Below are 7,500 nucleotides of genomic sequence, written 5' to 3'. Positions count from 1 at the left end.
GCTAATTTTTTGAAAAAATCGATAAAAATGTTTAATCCCGACGTATTTAATAGAGATAGAACGATTCCCGTAAAAAAATTCATACCTTGTAACGCTTTTAAACGAATAAACTCGAAAAAACTTTTTCGCCCTCGGAATTTTTCTAAGTCCCAACGTACCGGCTCGGAATTTTTCTATGTTCCAACGACCGGTCGTGTCGGTCCAAACGTTTTTATATCCGTCTGCCGACGATATAAACGCTTAATCCCGACGTATTTTATCGAGTTATAACGATTTCTTGAAAAATATTCGTACGTTATAACGCTTTTTAACGAATTAATCGAAAAAGAGTGTTCGGTCCGAAAATTTTCTAAGTACGAACGACCGGCCGCATAGGTCCGTTTTTAAAAATCGTTCTCGGACGGAAATAAACCATTAATCCCGACGTATTTCGTCGAGTTACGTCGATTTATGCAAAAAAATTCATACCTTGTAACGCTTTTTAACGAATAAACTCGAAAAAACTTTTTCGCCCTCGGAATTTTTCTAAGTCCCAACGTACCGGCTCGGAATTTTTCTATGTTCCAACGACCGGTCGTGTCGGTCCAAACGTTTTTATATCCGTCTGCCGACGATATAAACGCTTAATCCCGACGTATTTTATCGAGTTATAACGATTTCTTGAAAAATATTCGTACGTTATAACGCTTTTTAACGAATTAATCGAAAAAGAGTGTTCGGTCCGAAAATTTTCTAAGTACGAACGACCGGCCGCATAGGTCCGTTTTTAAAAATCGTTCTCGGACGGAAATAAACCATTAATCCCGACGTATTTCGTCGAGTTACGTCGATTTATGCAAAAAAATTCATACCTTGTAACGCTTTTTAACGAATAAACTCGAAAAAACTTTTTCGCCCTCGGAATTTTTCTAAGTCCCAACGTACCGGCTCGGAATTTTTCTATGTTCCAACGACCGGTCGTGTCGGTCCAAACGTTTTTATATCCGTCTGCCGACGATATAAACGCTTAATCCCGACGTATTTTATCGAGTTATAACGATTTCTTGAAAAATATTCGTACGTTATAACGCTTTTTAACGAATTAATCGAAAAAGAGTGTTCGGTCCGAAAATTTTCTAAGTACGAACGACCGGCCGCATAGGTCCGTTTTTAAAAATCGTTCTCGGACGGAAATAAACCATTAATCCCGACGTATTTCGTCGAGTTACGTCGATTTATGCAAAAAAATTCATACCTTGTAACGCTTTTTAACGAATAAACTCGAAAAAACTTTTTCGCGCTCGGAATTTTTCTAAGTCCCAACGTACCGGCTCGGAATTTTTCTATGTTCCAACGACCGGTCGTGTCGGTCCAAACGTTTTTATATCCGTCTGCCGACGATATAAACGCTTAATCCCGACGTATTTTATCGAGTTATAACGATTTCTTGAAAAATATTCGTACGTTATAACGCTTTTTAACGAATTAATCGAAAAAGAGTGTTCGGTCCGAAAATTTTCTAAGTACGAACGACCGGCCGCATAGGTCCGTTTTTAAAAATCGTTCTCGGACGGAAATAAACCATTAATCCCGACGTATTTCGTCGAGTTACGTCGATTTATGCAAAAAAATTCATACCTTGTAACGCTTTTTAACGAATAAACTCGAAAAAACTTTTTCGCGCTCGGAATTTTTCTAAGTCCCAACGTACCGGCTCGGAATTTTTCTATGTTCCAACGACCGGTCGTGTCGGTCCAAACGTTTTTATATCCGTCTGCCGACGATATAAACGCTTAATCCCGACGTATTTTATCGAGTTATAACGATTTCTTGAAAAATATTCGTACGTTATAACGCTTTTTAACGAATTAATCGAAAAAGAGTGTTCGGTCCGAAAATTTTCTAAGTACGAACGACCGGCCGCATAGGTCCGTTTTTAAAAATCGTTCTCGGACGGAAATAAACCATTAATCCCGACGTATTTCGTCGAGTTACGTCGATTTATGCAAAAAAATTCATACCTTGTAACGCTTTTTAACGAATAAACTCGAAAAAACTTTTTCGCGCTCGGAATTTTTCTAAGTCCCAACGTACCGGCTCGGAATTTTTCTATGTTCCAACGACCGGTCGTGTCGGTCCAAACGTTTTTATATCCGTCTGCCGACGATATAAACGCTTAATCCCGACGTATTTTATCGAGTTATAACGATTTCTTGAAAAATATTCGTACGTTATAACGCTTTTTAACGAATTAATCGAAAAAGAGTGTTCGGTCCGAAAATTTTCTAAGTACGAACGACCGGCCGCATAGGTCCGTTTTTAAAAATCGTTCTCGGACGGAAATAAACCATTAATCCCGACGTATTTCGTCGAGTTACGTCGATTTATGCAAAAAAATTCATACCTTGTAACGCTTTTTAACGAATAAACTCGAAAAAACTTTTTCGCCCTCGGAATTTTTCTAAGTCCCAACGTACCGGCTCGGAATTTTTCTATGTTCCAACGACCGGTCGTGTCGGTCCAAACGTTTTTATATCCGTCTGCCGACGATATAAACGCTTAATCCCGACGTATTTTATCGAGTTATAACGATTTCTTGAAAAATATTCGTACGTTATAACGCTTTTTAACGAATTAATCGAAAAAGAGTGTTCGGTCCGAAAATTTTCTAAGTACGAACGACCGGCCGCATAGGTCCGTTTTTAAAAATCGTTCTCGGACGGAAATAAACCATTAATCCCGACGTATTTCGTCGAGTTACGTCGATTTATGCAAAAAAATTCATACCTTGTAACGCTTTTTAACGAATAAACTCGAAAAAACTTTTTCGCCCTCGGAATTTTTCTAAGTCCCAACGTACCGGCTCGGAATTTTTCTATGTTCCAACGACCGGTCGTGTCGGTCCAAACGTTTTTATATCCGTCTGCCGACGATATAAACGCTTAATCCCGACGTATTTTATCGAGTTATAACGATTTCTTGAAAAATATTCGTACGTTATAACGCTTTTTAACGAATTAATCGAAAAAGAGTGTTCGGTCCGAAAATTTTCTAAGTACGAACGACCGGCCGCATAGGTCCGTTTTTAAAAATCGTTCTCGGACGGAAATAAACCATTAATCCCGACGTATTTCGTCGAGTTACGTCGATTTATGCAAAAAAATTCATACCTTGTAACGCTTTTTAACGAATAAACTCGAAAAAACTTTTTCGCCCTCGGAATTTTTCTAAGTCCCAACGTACCGGCTCGGAATTTTTCTATGTTCCAACGACCGGTCGTGTCGGTCCAAACGTTTTTATATCCGTCTGCCGACGATATAAACGCTTAATCCCGACGTATTTTATCGAGTTATAACGATTTCTTGAAAAATATTCGTACGTTATAACGCTTTTTAACGAATTAATCGAAAAAGAGTGTTCGGTCCGAAAATTTTCTAAGTACGAACGACCGGCCGCATAGGTCCGTTTTTAAAAATCGTTCTCGGACGGAAATAAACCATTAATCCCGACGTATTTCGTCGAGTTACGTCGATTTATGCAAAAAAATTCATACCTTGTAACGCTTTTTAACGAATAAACTCGAAAAAACTTTTTCGCGCTCGGAATTTTTCTAAGTCCCAACGTACCGGCTCGGAATTTTTCTATGTTCCAACGACCGGTCGTGTCGGTCCAAACGTTTTTATATCCGTCTGCCGACGATATAAACGCTTAATCCCGACGTATTTTATCGAGTTATAACGATTTCTTGAAAAATATTCGTACGTTATAACGCTTTTTAACGAATTAATCGAAAAAGAGTGTTCGGTCCGAAAATTTTCTAAGTACGAACGACCGGCCGCATAGGTCCGTTTTTAAAAATCGTTCTCGGACGGAAATAAACCATTAATCCCGACGTATTTCGTCGAGTTACGTCGATTTATGCAAAAAAATTCATACCTTGTAACGCTTTTTAACGAATAAACTCGAAAAAACTTTTTCGCGCTCGGAATTTTTCTAAGTCCCAACGTACCGGCTCGGAATTTTTCTATGTTCCAACGACCGGTCGTGTCGGTCCAAACGTTTTTATATCCGTCTGCCGACGATATAAACGCTTAATCCCGACGTATTTTATCGAGTTATAACGATTTCTTGAAAAATATTCGTACGTTATAACGCTTTTTAACGAATTAATCGAAAAAGAGTGTTCGGTCCGAAAATTTTCTAAGTACGAACGACCGGCCGCATAGGTCCGTTTTTAAAAATCGTTCTCGGACGGAAATAAACCATTAATCCCGACGTATTTCGTCGAGTTACGTCGATTTATGCAAAAAAATTCATACCTTGTAACGCTTTTTAACGAATAAACTCGAAAAAACTTTTTCGCGCTCGGAATTTTTCTAAGTCCCAACGTACCGGCTCGGAATTTTTCTATGTTCCAACGACCGGTCGTGTCGGTCCAAACGTTTTTATATCCGTCTGCCGACGATATAAACGCTTAATCCCGACGTATTTTATCGAGTTATAACGATTTCTTGAAAAATATTCGTACGTTATAACGCTTTTTAACGAATTAATCGAAAAAGAGTGTTCGGTCCGAAAATTTTCTAAGTACGAACGACCGGCCGCATAGGTCCGTTTTTAAAAATCGTTCTCGGACGGAAATAAACCATTAATCCCGACGTATTTCGTCGAGTTACGTCGATTTATGCAAAAAAATTCATACCTTGTAACGCTTTTTAACGAATAAACTCGAAAAAACTTTTTCGCCCTCGGAATTTTTCTAAGTCCCAACGTACCGGCTCGGAATTTTTCTATGTTCCAACGACCGGTCGTGTCGGTCCAAACGTTTTTATATCCGTCTGCCGACGATATAAACGCTTAATCCCGACGTATTTTATCGAGTTATAACGATTTCTTGAAAAATATTCGTACGTTATAACGCTTTTTAACGAATTAATCGAAAAAAGAGTGTTCGGTCCGAAAATTTTCTAAGTACGAACGACCGGCCGCATAGGTCCGTTTTTAAAAATCGTTCTCGGACGGAAATAAACCATTAATCCCGACGTATTTCGTCGAGTTACGTCGATTTATGCAAAAAAATTCATACCTTGTAACGCTTTTTAACGAATAAACTCGAAAAAACTTTTTCGCCCTCGGAATTTTTCTAAGTCCCAACGTACCGGCTCGGAATTTTTCTATGTTCCAACGACCGGTCGTGTCGGTCCAAACGTTTTTATATCCGTCTGCCGACGATATAAACGCTTAATCCCGACGTATTTTATCGAGTTATAACGATTTCTTGAAAAATATTCGTACGTTATAACGCTTTTTAACGAATTAATCGAAAAAGAGTGTTCGGTCCGAAAATTTTCTAAGTACGAACGACCGGCCGCATAGGTCCGTTTTTAAAAATCGTTCTCGGACGGAAATAAACCATTAATCCCGACGTATTTCGTCGAGTTACGTCGATTTATGCAAAAAAATTCATACCTTGTAACGCTTTTTAACGAATAAACTCGAAAAAACTTTTTCGCGCTCGGAATTTTTCTAAGTCCCAACGTACCGGCTCGGAATTTTTCTATGTTCCAACGACCGGTCGTGTCGGTCCAAACGTTTTTATATCCGTCTGCCGACGATATAAACGCTTAATCCCGACGTATTTTATCGAGTTATAACGATTTCTTGAAAAATATTCGTACCTTCTAACACTTTTTAACGAGTTATTTGGAGGGGATCTTTCGGCCTTTTCGTAGCGGTGCGAAAAAATTCTAAGTTCCAACGTCCCGGTCACGTTGGTCCGGAGGATGAAATTTTTTAAAAAAATAAAGTGAAATCGTTACGTTCGACTAGATTTCGTCGATACGTAACGATTTCACACAAAATTTCGATACGTTATAACGCTTTTTGGCGAGTTATTTCGAGTTGAACATTCGGTACTTTCGTAACGGGGCGAAAAAATTCTAAGTTCCAACGTCCCGGTCACGTTGGTCCGGAGGATGAAATTTTTTAAAAAAATAAAGTGAAATCGCTACTTTCGACTAGATTTCGTCGAAACGTAACGATTTCACGCAAAATTTCGATACGTTATAACGCTTTTTGGCGAGTTATTTCGAGTTGAACTTTCGGTACTTTCGTAACGGTGCGAAAAAATTCTAAGTTCCAACGTCCCGGTCACGTTGGTCCGGAGGATGAAATTTTTTAAAAAAATAAAGTGAAATCGCTACTTTCGACTAGATTTCGTCGAAACGTAACGATTTCACGCAAAATTTCGATACGTTATAACGCTTTTTGGCGAGTTATTTCGAGTTGAACTTTCGGTACTTTCGTAACGGTGCGAAAAAATTCTAAGTTCCAACGTCCCGGTCACGTTGGTCCGGAGGATGAAATTTTTTAAAAAAATAAAGTGAAATCGCTACTTTCGACTAGATTTCGTCGATACGTAACGATTTCACGCAAAATTTCGATACGTTATAACGCTTTTTAGCGAGTTATTTCGAGTTGAACTTTCGGTACTTTCGTAACGGTGCGAAAAAATTCTAAGTTCCAACGTCCCGGTCACGTTGGTCCGGAGGATGAAATTTTTTAAAAAAATAAAGTGAAATCGCTACTTTCGACTAGATTTCGTCGATACGTAACGATTTCACGCAAAATTTCGATACGTTATAACGCTTTTTAGCGAGTTATTTCGAGTTGAACTTTCGGTACTTTCGTAACGGTGCGAAAAAAATTCTAAGTTCCAACGTCCCGGTCACGTTGGTCCGGAGGATGAAATTTTTTAAAAAAATAAAGTGAAATCGCTACTTTCGACTAGATTTCGTCGAAACGTAACGATTTCACGCAAAATTTCGATACGTTATAACGCTTTTTGGCGAGTTATTTCGAGTTGAACTTTCGGTACTTTCGTAACGGTGCGAAAAAATTCTAAGTTCCAACGTCCCGGTCACGTTGGTCCGGAGGATGAAATTTTTTAAAAAAATAAAGTGAAATCGCTACTTTCGACTAGATTTCGTCGAAACGTAACGATTTCACGCAAAATTTCGATACGTTATAACGCTTTTTGGCGAGTTATTTCGAGTTGAACTTTCGGTACGTTCGTAGCGGTGCGAAAAAATTCTAAGTTCCAACGTCCCCGGTCACGTTGGTCCGGAGGATGAAATTTTTTTAAAAAAATAAGTGAAATCGCTACTTTCGACTAGATTTCGTCGATACGTAACGATTTCACTGATAATTCGATGCGTTATAACGCTTTTTTCCTCGAGTTATTTCGACTCGAACGTTCGAACAGTGGCGAAATATTTCAAAGTCCCTGCGACGCAACGATACGCTCTTACGCGTTGCTCGCTCGCTCCGCTCGCTCGAAAAAAAAAGTAGCCCAACCCAAAACCAATCCCTTTAGCGTTCGTTCTTCGATTTCATCGAAATCTTCGTTCGAACGCTTGGGATCGGTTTTGGGTTGGGCTATATTCGTCCGAGCGAGCGCAGCGAGCGAGCATTTGTCGCGATTATTTTCCTCGTTTTCGTCTCTCTCGTGAAACGGGAAAA

Source organism: Bombus huntii, unplaced genomic scaffold (assembly GCF_024542735.1).
Source record: "Bombus huntii isolate Logan2020A unplaced genomic scaffold, iyBomHunt1.1 ctg00000301.1, whole genome shotgun sequence".
Lineage (NCBI taxonomy): Eukaryota > Metazoa > Arthropoda > Insecta > Hymenoptera > Apidae > Bombus > Bombus huntii.
This window is presented reverse-complemented; position numbering follows the sequence as displayed.